Source organism: Ambystoma mexicanum, chromosome 5q, assembly GCF_040938575.1.
Source record: "Ambystoma mexicanum isolate Mex_15411 chromosome 5q, UKY_AmexF1_1, whole genome shotgun sequence".
NCBI lineage: Eukaryota > Metazoa > Chordata > Amphibia > Caudata > Ambystomatidae > Ambystoma > Ambystoma mexicanum.
The window spans coordinates 157,097,779-157,119,645 of NC_090933.1; the positions used below are offsets into that span (position 1 = coordinate 157,097,779).

Below are 21,867 nucleotides of genomic sequence, written 5' to 3' on the forward strand. Positions count from 1 at the left end.
GGTAGTGCCTGAGGAGGGTGGGGGATCCCCACCCACGTTTCAGAGGCTTTTATTTAGGATCCAAAAAGGTTTACGAGATCCTCCAAAGTAGTTCCAGTGTGGCGAGTGTGTCTTTAGAGGCGAACAGGACCCCCCACTCCCTGTCCGGGATGGTGTGGTATTCGGCAGCATTGTGAGGGTCGGCCCCAGGCGGGTTTGGTTTTCCTTTTGTGGGTTCTAGGTGGGTGGTGAGGACCAGTGCCCCGCCTCATAGTGGTTCTCCACTCCCTCCTCCGTTCGCAGCTCAGGTATCAGGGGGTTTTATTGCTCATGAGCCCTGACCTTATGTCAGGGCTACCTCTGACCTCAATTTGGCTCTTCTGGCCACCCCAGTTCCCCTGACGGCCCCCAAACACAGGGGGAATTATCTTACGGGCCACACCGAGCAAGGAAGCTCCCAAGGGTAGTGCCGTGCAGAGGAGCCCAGCCAGGCCGAACCCCCAACCTGCCGTGGCTCACCAGGAATCGTGCTGCCCCGGCGTCCCCGCTCTGATCACCCCAGCAGAGGAGCATCCCGCCTCTAAGCAGGTTGTCGGGCGGTCCCGCCCACGGTCACCGCACCGCCGGAGGAGCGGGGAGGCACCGGGTGCCCGGGGCCGGCCGCGGGTATTCTAAATTAGCACGGCCAGCCAGGGCCCACAGGAGGTGGGAGGCTCTCTCCCTCAAATATGCAGGATTCTGTAGCAGGGCCCTAGGAGGTCAGAGAGGGCCCCCGGGACCACCCCGACGCAGAGGGTGTTCGTCTAGAGGAAGAGGAGGGGATCTCTGCTCACCCGTGCGTCCTGGGTCCGATCCTGGCAGGCTCCCGCTTCATGAATATGGAGGGTGCTCCTCCGATTGTCCAGGACCAGGAAGGGGGTTGTTTTATGCGCTGCCCAGAGCAGTCAGGCTCCCAGGGGCAACGCTGCATGGCAGAGTCCGGTAGAGCCCCAACTCACTCGCGCCCACCGGGACTCGACCACCCCGGCACATCCGTTCTGGTCTCTGCTCCGGACAGCCCATTCAAGGGCCCTCCCACCTCCAGACCCCCACCTGCAGCGCCGCTCTCTCCTCGCCTGGACTCTCCGTCAACGGGCGCTCTCTGTCCAGGCAAGCCGTTGCAGACCCCTGGGGGCTTCACCAAGCCACATCGCAAGATTGTCGGGGCGAGAGTCCCCAATCATAGGCACGGCGTATTCAGCAGGCACCCCTCTCAGTAATGGCCGCAGGTGCCGCGCGCCACCATTTTGTGCTCCTATCTCGCCGGAGTTCGTACTCACAAAACCGGCTGTGCATGGTGCGTTATGTCCTTTAAGACCCGCCTCTGTGTTGGCATCTCCTTCAAATAACTCAACGAGTGATATCAGGCGAACATTTCCATGTCGGAACGATAAAACAGGGTGGCTTGGGCACCCTGAAGAGGAGCTCACGGGAAGCACCGCTGCATGGCGTGCTGCCTAGCCACGCCCCCACATACATATCTTTAGATAAAGTCACACTCTTCGCCAAAGCTGAACCGCAAGACGCCAAAGTATACGTATACCAAGGTTGCATATGCTTGACTGCCACTAACATGGAAAAGCCATAAGGATAAATATGGAAGCCACAGGCCCACTGGAATTAATGAGGAAGGGGAGACAGCTTTGAGTACATGGAAGGGCTTCCATGATCGCTGCAGCCAGAGGCAAGCAGAAATGATGAACCCAGCCAAGGACGAGTGGAGAAAGAAAGTTCCTGGTTACCAAGACGATAAGCCACCTGTGAGAAATTCAGACTAAAATCCTCATAATTACAGGCAAGAGAGCTCCATTTCGTGGTCTCAACACGTGTGACCCAGCAGAACAAGACAATGCCCATTCAATCGAGGTGGGTGGAGAACAGCTGTTCCCACCACATCAGATGGCAACATTAGGGAACAGACAGCCCCTCCATGCGCATTCTCATAGTCTTGAGAAGGTAAACTCAGCCCCTAGTAATCGTCCAGCGTCCCAGGGCTGGGAGGACCCACTATACCCAATCCATAGTCACCTTTCATGTGAAGATATACTATGTTGCAGGAGCCAGTGGACTTCCTGAAAACCTGCAACATTGTAGATTGAAGCATGTAGAAGTGGTCCCAGGAGGAGCCACTAGATATGGCTATCCAAGAGCAGAATTAACCCCTATAGGACACATACATAGTTTGCCTAAACTGCCCAATGTGACTACCCGATAGGTTTCAGGTACGGAACTTGGTTTTCTGATGTCACATCTGGATAAAACTGGCAGACACACACTCAGAAGGCGAGAACCCTTGAGAATTAATGTTTTCTAGTGTGATCCCTATTTATTAGATATAAGGACAGTAAAGTTTTTCCCATGGCTGAGTCTTCCGTTCTTGCGTTGGAGAGTTTCTGATGGGCCCGAGTGTCTCTCTGCTGGTAATCAGAGAGAGAGAGCTGGAGGACATAGCAAGGAGGAAAGTGAAAGAAGAGCGGGAAAGGCAATTGCAAATAAAGAAAGAGAAAAGGAGATTAGAAGTCGATCGCTTCAATAAGAACACCGACACTGGGAACAAGAGGCGCAGCGATGCGAGCGGGACAGCGACTGGAGCAGAGAGAGACGCTCTTTGAAGGCGGTGGAGATTAAGATGGACTTGGCATGTTTAAATGATGATGATGGGGAAGGGATACAAAGAAGGTTAGGGGAACTCTACATGATTTATGAGAAACAACATAGCTTCCCTATGGCCAGATAGGAGTAATACTGGGCGTTCAGTGAGGGGGGAACGCAGGATTACAGATCAAGCAAAGGAAAAGCAGCGGGAACACCCAATTTTTTGAGAGAGAAGGGGACAGTGACAGTAGTATCGGAACCATGGGGTCAGATGAGGATCCACAGGGGAGTGAGGACGACAAAGAGGGAAGACCCCTCGCTGCTCCATGGTGTAAGGAACTCATGGTGGCAACAGTAAAGACAGACACATGTGATCACAGTTCAAGGGTGTTTTTGAACAATATTTGCAGGGTGGAAAAACACCTAAACTAAAACTAAGTATAAGATGGGAGTAAGTATCGACCATCAAATGAAAATAAGGCAGTCCTAGTGGCTTCATGTCAAAATAAAAGGACCTATACTAAGTAACCTATTGCCAAACCTTTACAAGTAATACAAAAAGGGTGTGGGATGATTTTCAAGAAAAGAAAGAAGTGTTCTCAAATAATATGTCAGGATGCGGTAGCTTGGATCTTCCTACCCCACATTTTGATCATGGGGTAAGGTGGGATCTTGGGGCATAGCACATACTCAAGCTTTCCCAGCACGAGTCGACAGATCTGTTTCAGTTTATCAGGAGCCTCGATGGCCAAGTCTCATTTCCTTGAAGGTCTCTTCGAGGGCCTGATGAATTCAATCAACAAAACAAAGGTTTCTTCAACAAATGAAAGTTCGTCTCCTGCTTTCACTTAGGGTGACTATCCTTCCTGTATCCCCCTCTTCTGGGGGCTGCCCCTGTTCCTATCGATAGCAGGGCCTCCTTGGTTGTCTCCTGGTTCTGAAGGCCCGATAGATTTTCAAATGACCAAAACAACTAACAAACACAAAGTCCATTTCTATGTACTTCTGGGGTGATGTATTCACTCTGCGGCCCCCCTCTTCTGGGCGCAGACCCCCTCTGTGCTTTCAGTCTCCCTCCACTGGGTTCACTCTGGCTTTTCTTGGGGGATGGTTTCACCCCTGGATCTCCCTCGGTCGGGCTCGGATCCCTCTCGACTATTGGTCTTTTTACAATGAACTTTGGGTAATACCCTTACCCCTGAATCTCCCTCGTTTAGGCTCGGACACGTCCTAAATGTCAATATATTTTTAAAATGTTCATAGTGGACATCCCTCTGCCAGGTTCACATTTGTCAACACACTGTTTCTTGGGACTTTAGACTTGCCCCCTTCTCGTCAGCATCCCTTGGTCGGGTTCACTTTTGCCAACTTCACATTGTTTGCGGGATTCACTTCCCTTGCTTTCTCACAGTTCTTGGGTCAAAGGCTTTCGACTGTACAGGGATTTTGATTGACCTCCTGTATGACCACTTCAACCTAACTTGGTGGCTCTCCTACAGCATTCTGGTACTTGTAGTTTCATTCAAACAGGGATCAACCAGAGTCTCTTGAGTTAGCAACCACATGGTGCCAGTTCCTTCTGCAGCTGGTCTCCCCTCCTGAACACTTTCACAGTTCTTGGAACTTAGTTCAACTTGCCACTTGGCGTCTTTCATTCACCACAGCCGGGATCTTATCGGCTCTCCCCTCGACTCACTGGCTGTGATGAACTGCTTGGCTTTCCTCGTAACTGGAGTCAGGGCTGCTTCCATGGCAGCAGGAGTTTCCATCGCTCCCGCTTATCAGCGTCGACACGCTCTCTGTACCGTTCACATCTGCTGCAACACACTTGGGCTATTGTCCTCGGTCCTACAATTCGCTCTGTGGAGGGTTCACGGGTCTGCATCGAAAAAGGGCAAGGTCGTGTCCATCCTTGTCAGCCTCTCCATATCTGCTGCTTTTCTCCCCCTTTTGAACTGCCAGGTCTGGATAGCTGTGTTGTCGTGTGATATGGATCTGCCTTGCTCATACTGTGCTCTCCTGCTCCACCTTTTATCCCTGTGGGGAAGGGAAAGAGCCGTCAAGTGTGCATGAGTCTGATCAGCGTGAGTCTGATCAATTGCCTGACTTTGCCTGACCTTTGTATTGGGACATGTCAGGTAAACAGCTCTGGTGTTAGTCCATTCTCTGGTGTGTCGTGCAAAGGTGTTTGTGTCGGAAAGGGTGGAGGGTTAGTGGTTTTGAATGTCCTATGTGGTAGGATGGGGGAAAGGTAGTAAAAGAAGGAGGATACCGCATCTCACCCGTCGGTGTCCCACTTCCACTCCCAGAGGACCTCCCATCCGGGTGATCCTCCGTCGCTGGTCCACCACCAGGAAATTGAGCCAATACTGATGATCGTGTCCTGGCCACCTGGATGGAAGATCTCCGGGGACTAGTCAGGGAGACACCTTCAGGTTTCTCACAGGAAGCAAGCCCTAATTGAGACACAGTATAGGGAGACGAAGAAGACATGGACACAGGAGAGGAGGACATTGAAGGGCGACTGCCGCATCCTAAGGGTCAATTGCGCAGCGTAGCCGATATCACTCCGTGTGCGTAGAGGCTCAGGGCCCTGCCAGGATGGAAACAGACAGAGATGGCAAGGGCATTCATCACCACTAAAAACATGGGGAGACAGGGTGGAGGGACAAGACTGACACCGTTCCCATTATTAGAGAAGGGTGTTGGGCAGCCTCAGTATATTCCAATGCAGCAAATGGACAAAGACAATTTAAGATGCAATCTACCTTCATTGACTGCTGGGGCTGGGAAATTGATTAATGAGCTCGAAAGACTGACAACATTAGCGGTGGGTGAAATGGAGAGTTTACTTTCAGCCATTCTTGGGGAGGTAGCAGACAATCTGCCTCATCACGAGTTTGGCGGTAACGCTTAAATACGGCGTTAATGCTATTACTACTGCATTTAGGGGTCTGCCCAATTATGGGTTTGGCAGGATTTACCCCCAGCTCTGAGCTGGGAGCAAATCCGCCTTGATTTTGCCAATTTTCGGTGCTATTACCGTCACGCTAATAACGCCAGCGGTAGTAGCACTGAAAATTCCCCATTAGGCCCAATGGGGAATTCCCGAATGGGCCCAATGGGGACTTACCATTCTGCCAAACCCGTGATCCAGCGCTAATGGCGCCGAAGGGTTTGGCAGTAACGCTAATAGCCCTGGTGGTAATACTGCTGAGGATACCGCCCAATTCGTGATGAGGCCCAATGTATGGAAAAAGACAGGGTATCCCAAAGTGACTGCACAGAACATGGCACACAATGGCGCGCTGTTGAATAACTGCTGAGCGGCTTTATGGCAAGCTCTAAGGATGCAAGACCCAGACACCTCAGAAATAAGTGTGATTATGGCATGCAAAATGCGTAAGGATGAAGACCCACTTCAATATATTCAAGAGATTCAAGAGTAATGGCGTCTCGAGAGAGAGCCATGGGAAAAAACAGTGGGGTTATTTTACAACATATTATGTCAAAGTTTGCCCGAGCAGGTGCAAAAGCAGCTTAAGAAGCTGGTGGGGATGGAGGCTAAGCCATGGTAAGAAATTCAGCAAACCATAGTACACTATTCTAGACTAATGCAAGAGAATGTAAGAAAGAGGCGTGAGGAAGGAACACAGGAAGAAGTGAAGTTGGTGCAGAAGAAATTATCCAAATACACAATGGAAGGGGAAATGCTAATAAGTGAGGAGGGAGTAGTTACTAAGCATATGTAGAACAGACCTCAAATAGGCGGGGGAGGCTTTGCAGGGCGAGGGGATATGAATCAGTGGCCGTGGGGATGAGGAGGGGCACCTCAGACGAGAGGGTGTGGGCAACAGGATGCAGACAGGTTTCATGGAGGACAGCAAAGGCTGACAGGGGATCCGGTACAATGTTAGGTGTGTGGGCAAATGGGCCACATATCTCAAGTGTGTAGGAACAGGGGTGGGATGCACCAGAATGGGGCAGTACAGCACCAACCCACATATCAGACAAAGCAGACTGACTATTTTGCCCAGGATCACATGCGAGCGCAGACATATGCTCCGCGACAGACACACACAAATGCAGCCATATCAGCCCATGACACATGCATCACAGATGCAGGGACATGTGCAGCCATCACAACCAGCACAGCAGGCACCAGCACAGAATGTCATAACCACGACACATGCAGACTCCATGATGCAGACTCCCGTGCAAAGGTTGGGGGGCACAACTGTTGTAGGGGGCAAACCATTCACAGGGACGGGAATGTCATTATACCTACAGTAGGACAGCCCATAGACAGACCTGATGTGTTCAATCCTATCCGTCACACCCAATCCGTCTGAGGAACCACGGATATGAGTGACAATAGGTGACAAGACTTTTTTCCATTCTCATGGATACAGGAGCGACTCACTCCTGTATTAGGGAAGAAAGATACCCAATGTCAGGCAATGGCATGAATGCGCAGGGATTCTCTGGGGCTATGGATTTGGTTCCTTTTACCGACAAACTTCCACTTTCCATAGGAGAACACGACCTGACCATGCCACTGTTATATTCCCGACAGACACCAGTGAAAATATTGGGTAGAGATATGATAAGCAGACTAAACATGACCATTTCATTCAAAGACCAAGGGATAGTGTGCTCAACAGCAGGAATTCATTACATGAACATGAGGGAGCTCATCCAGGAATATTGGGGCAGACGGTACAGAGGGGGCTGCCAACAGACCTTGAGTTGTTCCAATATGGAGTGGAAGGATTGATAGCGTGGCTCCCATGGATACAGGGCAGGCTGTAATGCATACCCAACAAGTTCTTATTTAGACCAGAGATTCCCTTAGATGAACAGGATGGAAGGGTGATCCCAATAGAACTTAAGGCAATTATAGTGAGAGACAAGAGAATAGTATTGCATGGGAATGACGACACAGGACGATAATGGAGAACAGGGATTGCAGTGGGGGAAGGATACAGGTTGACTGACGTGACAGATTAGGAACTATTTCAGGACCATCGATCAGATCACAAGGTGGTGTTTGACATAAGCTTTACATACTGGATGAGAATACATTACAGGGAAGTGCCACAGAGAAGATCTGTCTCGAGGGATACTTTGGGAGAGTACCCATTGTCTTATGGATCAGTCGTCCCTATGACATGGGTCTACTAAAAGGGAAAGGGGCAGTCGAGATAAAACTTAAACCAGGGGCTATTTTACCAAGGGCGAGACAGTATTGCCTATCAAGGGAAGCAGGCAAAGGTATTTATGGACGATCGCCATGCTAGTGAAACAAGGCATTCTGGTACCCTCAGAATCGCAGTGTAATACTGCAGTGTACCATGTAAAAAAGGCGATTGGGGGTCCTGGTGTTTTATTCAGGGTTTACATCCGTTGAACCAAATCGTTGAAGCAGAATTCCCATTAGTTCCTATTCCAGTGACGATTCTGTGTAGCATCCCAACTGAAGCTACCCACTTCACGGTAATAGACTTGAAGAATGTCTTCTTCTATATACCGCTCCATGAAGAGTCACAGGACTTGACCTTGTTTCTATATAAAAACCAGAAGTGAAAACTGGTGAGAAACCTGAAGGCGTCTCACGCCCTCGCTTTTGGATCCAGTTCCTGGGGGTGGACAAGTGTGGGAGGATCACCTGGATGAGGGGTCTTTGGGGATGGGAAGTGGGACACCGGATGGTGAGATGCAGTATCCCCTTCCCTATAACACCTTTTCCCCTATGAAGTAGGATACCTAGGAACTTAACCTGCCCCCTTGCATACATACTTTCTCACTGACAGCTCTCCATGAGCGACAATGGACTAACACCTCCGTATACCGGACATGTCCCAATACAATGGTCAGGCAATTACTGATCATTACACACACACTTGACTTCCATCACATTTCCCCAGACGAATAAAAGGCGGAGCACGAAAGCACGCTCTGAGCGAGGCAAAACACACGAGGAAATAGCAGTTCCAATATGGCAGTTTAATACGAGGAGAAAGACGGCGAGACCAGAGAGGGTTACAAGGAGGGAAGTGCCCTTGTCCTGTAAAGACTGTTACTTTTGTGAACCTTGGAGAGTAAGAAACTGATGACCCGGAACTAAAGCTGATCAAACCTATACAGTGTGTCAGAGGTACCCGGAGCTCTCCCACGTCGAGAAACAAGGTGGGGCAGAGCAATTGCCGCTGTGGAACGTGGCTCCTACAACAAAGCAGCGTCAGTAAAGACAGCACAGCCAGTGAGTCAGAGACTGATACCAAACCAGCCTGTGTTTTGAACCAATGTTGCAAGTAGCAACATTGTATGATTATATCTAAGAGAACAGTGTGTGAGACATATATGACGAGCGACGCCAATATAATTCGAAATCAAAGGAGTGACTAAACTTTGAGAGGCCAAGAAAACATACCGCAGACAGAGTAATCCGGCGCCACATGGCTGCTGTGAGAAACCTGAAGGTGTCTCACTCACTAGTCCCCGGGGAACTGTCATCCAGGTGGCCAGGACACAGCTATCGCTATTGAATCCAGTTCCTGGGGGTGGACCAGTGCCAGAAGATCACCTAGATGAGGGGTCTTCAGGGAGTGGAAGTGGGACACCGAAAGTTGAGATGCGGTATCCCCTTCCTTATGACACCTGTTACCCATTCAGTTCAGTAGGATATTTAGAAACTCTACCCCCACCCCCCAAACACTTTCTTACAGCGTGAACGATAACGGACTAATACCCGAGTCGTTTTCCTGGTATGTCCCAACACAAGGGTCAGGCAGAGTCAGGCAATTACCAAAAACTACATACACCTGACTACCCTTTCCCTTCCCAATAGGGATGAAAGGCAGAGCACAAAAGCACACTCCGAGGAAGGTTGAACGCACGAGGAAGCAGCCATTCCAGGATGGCATTTCAAACGGAGGAGAAAGGCGGTGACACCAAAAAGAATGTCAAGGAGGGACTTGCCCTTGCCCTTTTCAACCCAGGCCCAGGTGATGCGATGAATGTCAATAGTACATGGCACCCTCCCGCACTAATAGCCAGTGCGACAAGACAAGGTTGCCATCGTGGTACCGTCTTTGACTCCAGCGGCAACGGAATCGCCAACTAGTTCAGCACAGCCGGCTAGTCGGAAGAACCTAATGGTCAACTAGACTGCGTTAGGCTCAAGGTTGCAGCAGTAACATTAAGAAGATAAATAGACAAGAGGTATTTTGTGAACAAACTTGGTACCATAGATAGAGTGGTCTGACACCACGTGGGCGCTCATTCGAAGGTCTCTGGTGGGTACCCCTTTCCTGAACAAAGAGACTGTATTGAACATTGTGAGTAAAGAAACTACAAGTACGAAGAGGCCATAGGGAAGGTCGGCATAAAGTGTTAAGGTGGTCATACTAGAGTCAAGGCAAATACCTTGCAAAATGGAAAGTCCTTGACACATTACAGAGGTTTTGATCCTGTGAAACAGGCGTTTACGCCCGGCTGAGGGGAACGCCGTATGAACTGTGATGGTATGAAGCTTTTGCTTGCCGTAGGCTAACAGAGTGACCCAGCGAGAGGAGATTGCCCTTCGGAAGTCTCTGTTTAAAGATTGGTCAGTACTTGGAAGGTCTGAACCTGGATGAAGGGGACCTCACTTGACCGTAGAGGTTGTTTAAAAAGACATTAAGACTTTTTGAAAATTACAACTGTGTGAATCCTGACTGAGGGCTTAAGAGAAAGGCTAACTGGGGCCGAGACCCAGACTTAGATAAAGGGAAGAACCTAAGGGTTCTTGAAGGACTTTTTTGTTGAAACTGAGCTGTTATTTTGGCAAATGTGAACATGGCTGAGGGATGCATGAGAATTAGGATGAGCATGAATATACCCATGAACATTGTGATGGCAAGTATGAACCCAACTCAGCGATGTCCACAGTGAGTGCTTGGTCTGAACCCGACTGAGGGAGGCTGATGACTGAGAGAAGGATCGGAGCCTGGCTGAGGGGGATCCAAGGGTGAAGGGTAATCACCCGATGTAAACGTTAACAGAAAGAACTTGTGTTTTGTTGTCTTGGTGTATCAGGCACACTGAAGCAAGAGACTTTGCATGAGAAAGAGACTTGGGCACAGAAGGTCCTGATACTGAGAAAAGGCACTGTAAGCTTGTGCTGGAGAAGCCCCGGAGTGTGCTGTGCTCGAGAGTCCCGTCTTGTCCCATGCTAAAAACGTGGGGAAGAGAGAACCCGGCCATAACATCCTGACTTATAATTTTGTGAACACTTCTTTCTTTGAACATTATGAACATTATCCCGCACTATTTTGTAACATAGCGGTAAGGATTTGAGTAGACTCCACTTGGACAGCATTATTATTATTTGATGGTTGTAGCTTGCTCCCATCTTAGATTTAGGTTCAGATTAGGCGTTTATCTTGCCCATTTTACAGCTTAATAAACATCCTGGAACTGTGATCACTTGTGTCTGTCTTACTTTGATGCCATGCCTTTCTTACAGTGCTCATTCGAAAGTCTCTGCTAGATATCCAACTGATGTTAAGTGCAAGAAAAAGGAAATCTTGCGATGAAGATAAAACCATAGAAATGAATGAAGGACTCCTAAAACCGCCACTACTTTACCCTGGGGACACTCTCCTGTTGAGAAACTTTGTCCAGCCTTGGTATAAGCCCAGATATGAAGGACTGTACGTTATAGAGAAGGCCACAGATTGTGCAGTTAAACTGAGCGGTAAGAAGGTTTGGAACTACATTGAAGACGTTAAGCTCTGCCGAGGTGAGAGCTCCTCCCGCCCAAAATAATACGATTTGATGCAAAAAGAAGAACAAGACAAAGAAGAACCACAACCCCGGTTAACCAGGTTCAAGACCAAAGAGTTAGGGAAGGACAATACTAGATTAGGCACATTATCTTTTCATTACAATATGTGTTCATTGAGAAAGTACAGACTGTCCGAGATATATGGTCCCTAATCGACATGTGTCCTTTCAAGAGCATTTTTTGGAGTTGTGATACAATCAGAAACAGAGCGGTTGATTTCTTCATGATAGTTTTTTCACGCTTTTCTGCTTTATGTAGCTCAGACCTACCCAGAGTTGGCCCATGAGGACCCATCCATCATTGATTTACTCAGTGATTCGAGAATCCGGTTAGTATGGGAGCGATTGTTCTATGCAGCAGTCGCCCAATAACATAGATGCTTAGCTTAAGCTAACACACAATAACCTCATAACGTAGCATTTTTTAGGCTTTTCAGGTGAGTTTTACAGACCATTGGAGCAATGCAAGAAAACTCTCAGTAATAACAAAATGGTAAATGTAATTCGAAATGTGATAATGTTTTGTGCCTTCTGCTGTCTCTACCTCTTTACCCTCCTTGTTCTACGTAGACTGTTATTTTCAGATACACAAACCTTAACCCCTACTAACGTAACCCCTATCGATGCAATCACATAAGCCATATCTGTGCAGGCGATAAGCACTGCTAAGGAAGAAAGATGTCTGCTCTGCACCTAAGGAAGAAAAGATACTTGGGTGCAGAGCAGACATAGACTTCAGTTAGATACATTGTTATCGAACTGATTTGGCCCATATTTCAAACAGCATGTCTTATAAACACATGGCCATGGTAGGGAAACAAACCACCGGGGAGAGCTGTTCCGTCTGTTCTCTCATCCCCTATGCCATGAATGCATCCTGGACATTCATAGCAATTGAAATTCCAAAGGCCAGAGCACATTGCCTCATGCATTCATCACTCTGCACCACAAGAGGACAATTTCAAGGAAGACGAGCCACACTAAGAAGGATGTCCATCCAGAAAGACGTTCCTGTATGAAGATAGTTACATCAAGACTAAAGAAATGATGGACGATTACTGGAGTACAGACAAGACCATAGAATATGTGACTGAAGGTCCGCAAAAGGGAGAAACAAAGGTAGCAAAAAGGAGTTACAGTGCCCCAAGACAGGACCAAGGGAGTTACGAGAAAGGCCAGGATGATGGGAATGATAAGTGTACACAGTAGATGGGTGGAAGGAAGGAGTGGTTGGGAGCAAAGCACATGCACTCCTAACAGTTCCAGTGGAAGTAGTGCAAAGGGGAAACAACAATTGCCTCAAGGAATGGGAAGCAAGTGTGAAACTGCCCATATAGGTGTAAAACAAAGCAGTACCTATGCCCATCATGCCACTTGAAGACGCTTCTTCATGTTTCCAGAATGATGGTCCAGTCAAGGTTGGAGAGAATAAGGGGTGTAAGCAGATCTCGGAGGCACCAGGTATAAATGTCAGAACCGCAGTGCTTATGGACCACTACTGGGCCTGCTGGTCAAGGGCAGAACTGCAACTGCCACCCAACTGGGGAGGAATATGTTCACTCGTACAGTTGAAAACACTAGCATTGGTAGTGCCCCGGAAGGACATACAAGCAGATGATTCTCCAAAATGGATACTCGCCAAAGGAAGAAGATATCTGTAAGGTTGACCAGAGTGAAAAGAGGTAACTATGCATTATCCAAAATGGAAAAAGCACTGAATGCTATACCACCAGAGCACAGACTTTTTAGCAGAACGGAAATGTTCTTTGCATCCATCGTTCCAGCAGTCCAAAATAGCACAAATGCCCAATGGCCCCAAATAATGCATTGGGAGCTGATGCAGACGATAAATTCAACCGGCAAAGGGGTCAATGCATCAAGGAAGAGCTGCGAGCAGTGAGGGTAATGGTTCTCTAGAATAGGTATGTTCTAGACCTCCTCACGGCCATGGAGGGGGGCATTTGTGTCAATATGGGTCTTCTTGCTGTACCTTCATTACTGCCCATAATGAAGACAAGGGGACCCTGACAGAGGCCATTACCTGGTTAACAGAGCTTCATGCTAAGGTGGAGGTAGAAATTAATACTGTAGGAAAGGATGAAGGCTGGCTGTCCTATATCTTTTCATGGATACCAACATGGATGGCCAACGGACTGAAGGTACTGGTGGCAGTCCTCGTACTAGTGTAGTTTGCCTTTTGTTTCATCAGAATAGCTATCACGCAATGCAAAAAGACTACTGAAAAGACCATAGCGATGAAAGTATTGCTAGACTCAGAGACTGAAAAAGAAGAAGAGACAAAGGTACGGAATACGCTGCAATCACAACTGACGCAGTGTCCTCTGTTCCCGGCAGGAATGGTATTTGTGTTCCCATTCGACACCTGTGACTATTGGGGTAAATGGGTTTGGTGCAACCCTGGTGGAGACTACATTTACCTGACATTATTAAGTTTGGACGACCATGCTAAGTACCATACCTCCGAGGGATAACAAAGGTAACTCCCGGATTTACACGTGAACAGAGAGTCTTGCAGGTAATGTGGTTGACTTGTTGACCAGAGGGGGGATTGAAGACAGAGGTCCAAGAAGTATGGCCTTCATGACCCCCACACGACTCTTAGCCTGAAGACTGGGACACGACAGAAGCACCTCACTCGTAGGTCCTTCAGCACCATTGTTGATGTATCGCAGATGTGAGAAAAGTTACTCTCTCAGACAGCCATTAAGGCTTTACCCAGTTGATGATCTGGAGGAGATGGAGATGCCATCAATCGAACATGTCGACTGACTGCAAATCAAGAAATCAATTACATAATTACTGACATCACGACATAGCCGCACTTAGACATAAAGTACATAGCCATCCATTCACAAAGTTACACAAACATGCATGTGTTTATCGCATACAGAAAAAAACACATGCTTATGACTCATGCAGGTAGATGACAGACACACATACATATGTTTATATATAGTCACACTCTTTGGCAAAGCTGAACCGCAAGATGCCAAAGTATACGTATACCAAACATGCGTACACTTGACTGCCACTAACATGAAAAAGCCATAAGATAAGGATAAATATGGAAGACACAGGCCCACTGGAATGAATGAGAAAGGGGAGACAGGCTTTGAGCACATGGAAAGGTGTGCATGATCGCTGCAGCCAAAGGCAAGCAGCAACAATGCATCCAGTCAAGGACGAGTGGAGACGGAAAGTTCCTGGCTACCAAGACAATAAGCCACCTGTGAGAAATTCAGACTAAAATCCTATAATTACAGGCAAGAGAACTTCATTTTGTGGTCTCAACAGACGTGACCCAGCAGAACAAGACAATGCCCATTCAATTGAGGTGGAGGGAGAGAAGCTGTATCCACCAAATCAGAGGTGGAAAGATAAAAATGTTGTTCACGAACTGCCAACTGAATACACTCTCCCAGGCGTAGGTGTTCAGAGATGGCAACATTAGAGAACACACATCCACCACCCCCATGATCGTTCTCATTACCTTGAGAAGGTACACTCAGCTGGGTAATCGTCCAGGGTCCCAGAGCTGGGAGGACCCGCTCTATCCAATCCAGAGTCATCTTTCACGTGAAGATATAATATGTTGCAGGAGCCAGTGGTCCTCCTGCAACCCTGCAACATTGTAGATTGAAACATGTAGAGGTGGCCCTGGTAGGAGCTGCCAGATATGGCCATCCACTAGCAGAATTAACCACTAGAGGACACATACTTAGTTTGCCTAAACTGACCAATGTGAATGACCAATAGGTTTCGGGGACGGAGCTTGGTTTTGTGATGTCACACCTGGATAAAACCAGGGAGTTTTTGAATGGCCTGAGTGTCTCTCTGCTGGTAATTGGGGTAACTGATTTGGAGCCCCTGCCACTCCCCAAAACATCTTTATGGTAAATCGCACCATTGCTTTACCACCATAGGTTGATTTTCAATCCTCTTCTAGGACAATCAATGCTTACATTGCACTAAATGTGTCCCATTTTTGGGGTCTAAATGTTTTGCCTGGGACTGTCAAACAATGTGTTTGCATGTCAGCATTCCACTGTTATAAAGTATACAATCAATCTTTGGAATGTCATGAACAGTTCTCTTGATTGGAGGGCTGGCTACATGGTGAAGTTTTAGAGGACAAATCCAGAATTTGAATCCCTGCATCAAATGGCCGAGGCCAGAGGGGGTGAAGGGCTCCTGATGGAGGTGCATTGATCAATGCCATTGACTGCTTTGGGAGGGCGTGTATCAGAATCTGAAAGGAACCCGTGGGTTGGGAAAGGAACAGGCCCACACTACCATCCCTAGCTACATGCATCTTGGGCAAACGGTGCGACCATGAGAAATGTACATCACTGTGCAATTCCAAAACTCCCACATTTGCCAAAATTGTGATGGTGTATTTGCAGAAATAAAGTGGGTGTACCCAGGCAAGGCAGTGCACGCCGGGAGCCCGATGAGTACAGTCCTGCGTCCCGCATCTCCTTTCAGGTACAGTGGGCAAGGCCTGGCCACAGGAGTCCCGGGGGCAAATACAAGCATCACACTGGCAAAGAGGATGCTACTGGGCAGGGAGTTCACGTTCCGATGCTCCATTTTACATTGGCAATGATTTTTGACGCCTGCCAGGAGCATTAACCAACCCTCGCGGGGACATTTCCTCTGCCATTTTGTGCAATCCATGGTCATGGCTCCACGTGTGGTGTGCTCGTGCACCATAGGATACATTTTTGGAGCCCACCATGGCTAGCAATTGCTGAAGAGGCCACAGGGGCCAAAGAGGGGGGGGGCCACAGGAGCCCTCACCTTCGATCAAAAAAAAGTTTTTTTTTCTCTTCCTCTCCTCTGCCTCTGTTTCGGGGAGAAAGGATCCATCCTACTTGCTGTCCTTAGGTGGAGTCTGGGGACAAGACCACCCATCCATGAAGTGCACTGAGAGATTCACACCGTGGCCCTTGTGAGGGTGCCTGTCCGGTTGCAACGCCATGGTGGTCCATCGGAAGATGCAGATTGCAGCCTTTACGGGAGTGAGAGGTGCCTGTGCAATCTGTTGCCTTGAGCAACGTCGACAATGCCGCACAAGGGGTAGGCGGGCACCACAAGGTAGGAGAATGCCCTGTCAGCAAGGACAATTGACCCCTATGCCTGAGTTTGACACATCAGGTAACCATCGAAGCTGGGGCCAAAATGGCAGCTCTGGGTGGAAAAATTTGAAATGTACTTTAAAGCAACTGCGGAGACGGATGGCGAGGCGAAAGTGGCGATGCTCATCTACGCAGCTGGGTCTGAGGTGCATCAAATTTTCAAGTGCCTTACACCCAGCGACAACTCGTACCAGGCTGTGAAAGACTGCCTTAAGGAACATTTCATGCCGCTTGGGAATCGGGACTTTGAAAGATTGGCCATGTGCAGCGAGAAGCAGCGGGAAGACAAGTCCCTCGATCAGTTTTGTAGGAGGCTCCATCACTTAGCAAGCACATGCCACTGGGAAAATGAAGAGGGCATGATCCGCAATCAGCTGCTACAGGGTTGCAGTTCAGGAAAACTACGCAGACAAGTCCTCTGTGAGACAGGGCTGTTGCTCACTCGCATTCTCGAGATGTGTAGATCATACGAACTTGCAGGTAACCATGCCACCAAGATGGATGCCACAGTGTAGTCACTAAAAGGGGATGATGTTTGTGTAATTGTGTGACCATCGAACGTCAGCCCATCGAGACCTAGATGGCCCCCAAGGAGAGCCGAGGCTCCAAAACCATGCCCCAAATGTGGCTACGATCTCCCACATGCAGGTGACTGTCCGGTGAAGGGGAGAGTGTGTGGGTGCTGTGGGGCAGCAGGACACTTTGCGAGAATGTGCCGGGCTGTCGCTCCAGTTGCCATTCCCAGGGGGCGGAGCAGGATGACCAATGAGTTGCCTCTCCGACAAAGACAAGTGGCCATGGTGGAGCAGGAAATGAAGGGCCTCGAAAGAGCAGAAGAAGCGGAAGCGGAAGAGGAAGAAGAGGTCTTCTATATTTCGAGCATCGACTCCATTAAAAAGAAAAGAAGGCAACCCACATGCACGGTGGCGGTGTGCGGAGCATTGACTCCGGTGCTGATAGACATGGGGGCATCCATGTGTGTACTAGCGACCCACAACTATGAGGCGCTTCCATGGCCTCAAGTGTTGGCAAAGAAAAGCGCCAATATATTTTCACTCAGTGGGAACCAACCACTGCCCCTCCGAGGCGCGTTTGTGGCTCCGGTGGCCCATGCAGACAATGACATCCGAGAGAAATTCTTTGTAAGAGACATTAGTACACACTTGCTTCTAAGCTGTGCTGTGTCAGGGGTTCTGGGGATTGTACATTTTGCACACAGTGTACGCACAGGACATCAACGACATATTGAGGAAGTTCACTGAAATCTTCCAAGGAGTGGGGAAGCTTAAAGGTGAGCCAATCAAGTTGCATATTGATGAAAGAGTGCGCCCAAAACATCAGTGCATACCATTCCACCTGAGAACAAGTGGCAAAATAGCTGCAGAACTTAGTTGACTTATATATAATTGAAAGGGTAGAAGGCCCCACCCCACAGGTGTCCCCCATCATGGTAGCCGCTTAACCGAAGCAACCAGGGTCCGTCCGCATCTGCATGGACATGAGGCTGCCCAACCTCTCCATCAAACGGGAGAGGCATATTACACCCACACTGGATGAAGTGGTGGGGGAACTACAGGGGGCAAAGGTATTCTCCAAACTTGACCTGCGGTCCGGGTACCACCAGTTGGAACTACACCCAGACTTGTGCTACATAACGACTTTCACGACTCATCATGGGTTGTATCAATATAAACGACTGAGCTTCGTAGTCTCCTTGGCGGCCAAGGTTTTTCAAAATGTCATCCGGGTTGCTCTGGCCAGCCTGGAGGGTGTTATAAACTTGAGCGATGACATTTTGGTCTATGCCACATGGGAAACTGAACACATGACTCGTTTGGAGAGGACACTGGAGAGGATTAGGAGTTTAGGTTTCAATGGTGAATGGAGGTCGGTACTATCCAGTACTCCTTGCGGAAGCCGGGAGACTCAACGAGAACTGGAACAGCTGTGGCAAGTCTGACATGAACTCTCAGTGATCGGAGATGGATTGCTACTATGGGCTGCCAGGTAGTGGTTCCAAGGGCACTCGTAGAGAGAGTGGTGGAATTCACACACTGTGGCCACCAGTGCATGGCGAAGAAAAAAGGCGAGATTACGCCCTAAAGTGTGGTTCCCTGGTCTCGAGGCAAGGGTGGACGAGTTTGTCGGTAGATGTTTCTGGTGCCAGGCCGCTGCCCAGGTAAACCAGGAGCCAAGCATTGAATCCATGGAGAGTAGTGATAACCCCGGGACACCTTACATATAGACTTAGGGTTGACAGGGAGAGGAATATATTTTCTTGTAATGATTGACCAGTGGTCAAGATACCCGGAGGTAGAGCTGGTAGAGTCGACATCCTGTGAACAGATCATCCAAGTGATGGAAAAGATGTTGGCCACCCATGGGTTCCCACAAGTAATTTGCTGAGACAATGGGCCGCCATTTCAGGGAGGGAACTTTGCGGAGTTCATGGCCGACTGTGGCATCACGCACAGGAAAGTGACACTGGGATTGCCAAGGGCCAATGAAGAGGCTGAGCGATTCATGCAAACGCTAAACAAAGTGTTCCGTGTAGCTCAGGGGCAGGGAGGAGAACTAAAAAGAACCATATATCAGTTCCTCAGGGAATACCGAACCACCCCCCACCAGTCCACTGGGGTGCCCCTAGCTGAAGCCCTCTTCAACAGGTGCCCATGAGGGCTCCTTCCAGAGACGGAAGGCCGACCGCCAGGCGTCATCGACGACCAAAGGACATCAGAGAACTGACTAGCACACAACAAGGGAGAAAACGCCAGACGTTGGCTCAAACCACTGGACATTACGGTGGGTGACACTGACCTGGTGAGGAACCGCCTCCCAGAAGGAAAGCCGTCCCTCAATTATGAGCCTGCTCCCATGGGAGTGACCCAAGTAAAAGGGTCTGTGGTGACTGCTGCTGATCAGAGAGGGGCGGTGACAAGGAACTCCAGCCTCTTTCGGAAGGTAAGGGGGGGAGAGAAGTAAAGAGACCAACGAGAAGAGGCCTCCCGGGCCTGGACTGTGGACAGAGAACAACCCCCAGAAGAAGATACCGGGGATCCAGAACTGGCAACCGGTGATCTAGAGAGAGAGACGGCGGCAGAAGAGTGATATCCCTGCAGAGAGGGCTGTCACTCTCCTGTGCGGTTCAAAGACTACATCATGGGCCAATTTTGAAGTTAATTGGATTTTTTCCCTGTATTGCCCACGTTGGGCCCAACATGTGTTTATGTCTTATTACATGCATGTCTGTCACGTTGACAGCAGTTTGTGCCTCACGGCTATGTTTAAATTTTGTTATGAAAAAGGAGGAATGTGATGGTGTCACGTGAGTACTATGGCAATGTTAGCCGTCGCGCATGCGCTGTGGAAATAAAGTAGGTGTACCCAGGAGAGGCAGTGCACGCCAGGAGCCCGATGAGTACAATCCTATGTCCCGCGTCTCCTTTCAGGTACGGCGGACAAGGCCTGGCCATGCAGGTCCCTGGGGCAAATACAAGCATCACAAAAATATGGAGCGTTTGGTAATATTCAAGCGCTGGAAGTAAAGGTGTTCTTATATTACTTGGACATTTAGGTGCCATGTTTAACACTTTGACAGCCAAGCCACTCTAAACTTGATGACCTGAAAAGTCACTAATACAGTACATGGCACAAAGATTCTCCAAAAAGTCAACATAAATGTTTACAATGGGTAAACAACTGGTATCTCTTTAATTGATCCCCTTTGCAAAGATGTGTGCTTTGCCATATTAAGTCCATGTCCTTAGGTTGTTAGCCTGTTTAGGTCTTAAATAAAGCACATCATCCAATTGTCCTTCTTAATGGGTGGAGACCAAATCCGAGGATATCCATATTTCGCAATTTCTACGCACCTACATACATTCCTTTGTGATCACTTTATTGGGGAAATTGATCATATTCAATCATCTGAGCAAACTTGGCTCTTTGAACTTTGAAGATGCTCCCTTTTGAGATTCTTAAACAGGGCGCTGTGCCTTGTGATTTATGCAGTGACAGACGTGTACACATGGGACTTGAGGTTAACGTAGGTATGCACATCACAATGTTAGGTGGTGTGGTCACAACCCATGCATACTCCTCCGCGTGCAGGGATTGGTCGTTGCTGCAGGGAGGGGCGGTTCTTAGGACCGATTGGCGCCTCTCATTGGTCAGAGTTATAGTCGAGGGGCGGGGCGGTGACGTGCGGTCCCCGCTGCCTGGATTGCGCTTCCCAGCCTCAGTAGTAGCAGAGAAGGCGCACAGGGTGGTGGCTGCTGCTGAGGAGCGGGCCTTGCACCAGGTATTAACCATTTTCTTATCACTTACGTCAGAGGGACGACATAGAGGCACGCGCGCGGGTCACATGCAGTGTCTTCATTAGATGTGTGTGCCTTATAGAGGGCGCCATGTTGTAATTCGGCAGAGCTGCTGAATTTGGGTGGGGAGGAATGGGGTTTTCACTAAATCAGGGAGGGGGCGTAGGGTATGTCCTGTGTCCATTGCTGAGCGTGGGAGGGGCCAGACTCGCTACAGGAAGGGCCCGGTCTCTTCCCCGTGTAACTGTCACGCGCCCATTGACTGGTTTATCCATTGAATGGGATGCGCGCTTTACAAATCTGTACCGGGGTCTGTTTGTGTATTGCTGGGGCAACGGTGCTGTGATCTTCTGAGGGGGGTGAGCACCTCCACCGCCCCACCCCTTGCACACCGCGGCTTTTTCCCCGAAGGACACCCTCAATCGGTGGTCTGGCAGGGTTGGGGACCTACGCTGCGCTGATGTGCTGCATCTGTAAAGGGCGTGGGGGAGGGGACGTCCACCTACACTGACAGTGTTTTATGTGCGCACTCTGGGGCGTCGACACCTGCATGGCCGAAGGCTTGACGCATCTCCGGGCATTTATAATGGAAACCTTTGAGCTCGCACCCGGTTTGATGCATGTATGCTGCGTCCAACGGGTGCGTATCCCCCACCATTCTTCGTCTGCCCCATGCACGGAGCCTGTGCCCCTGGATCAGAGTGGGCGAAGGGCGCTTTGAATCGCATATCACGACTTAATGTAGCTGAGTCCATGCTGGTCGTGGTTGTACTGTGCTCCGTGGGCTGCAGATGCGTGTGTGTCTGTACGATGGTGTCCACCCCCTTATAGGTTTCTGCAATGCGGTGGGTGTGGTGCTCTACTGCTACATGTTGTATCACGATCTCTGCAGTGGCCGTGTGCAGGACCGAACATCCGTCCCTATGGTGTTTTCCCACCAAATCTCCCCC

General features: G+C 49.1%; 1 protein-coding gene across 25 annotated transcripts in view; it reads left to right on the plus strand.

The window, feature by feature from the left end:
* Positions 1-20,789: 20,789 nt before the first annotated feature.
* EPB41L3 (erythrocyte membrane protein band 4.1 like 3) overlaps positions 20,790-21,867 on the plus strand; it is a 971,190-nt gene continuing 970,112 nt past the window's right edge. For all 25 annotated transcript variants that reach the window (XM_069620665.1, XM_069620670.1, XM_069620666.1 and 22 more), the window contains exon 1: positions 20,790-20,901. The gene's annotated coding sequence lies outside the window, so the exon portion shown is untranslated. The remainder of the gene's footprint in view (positions 20,902-21,867) is intronic.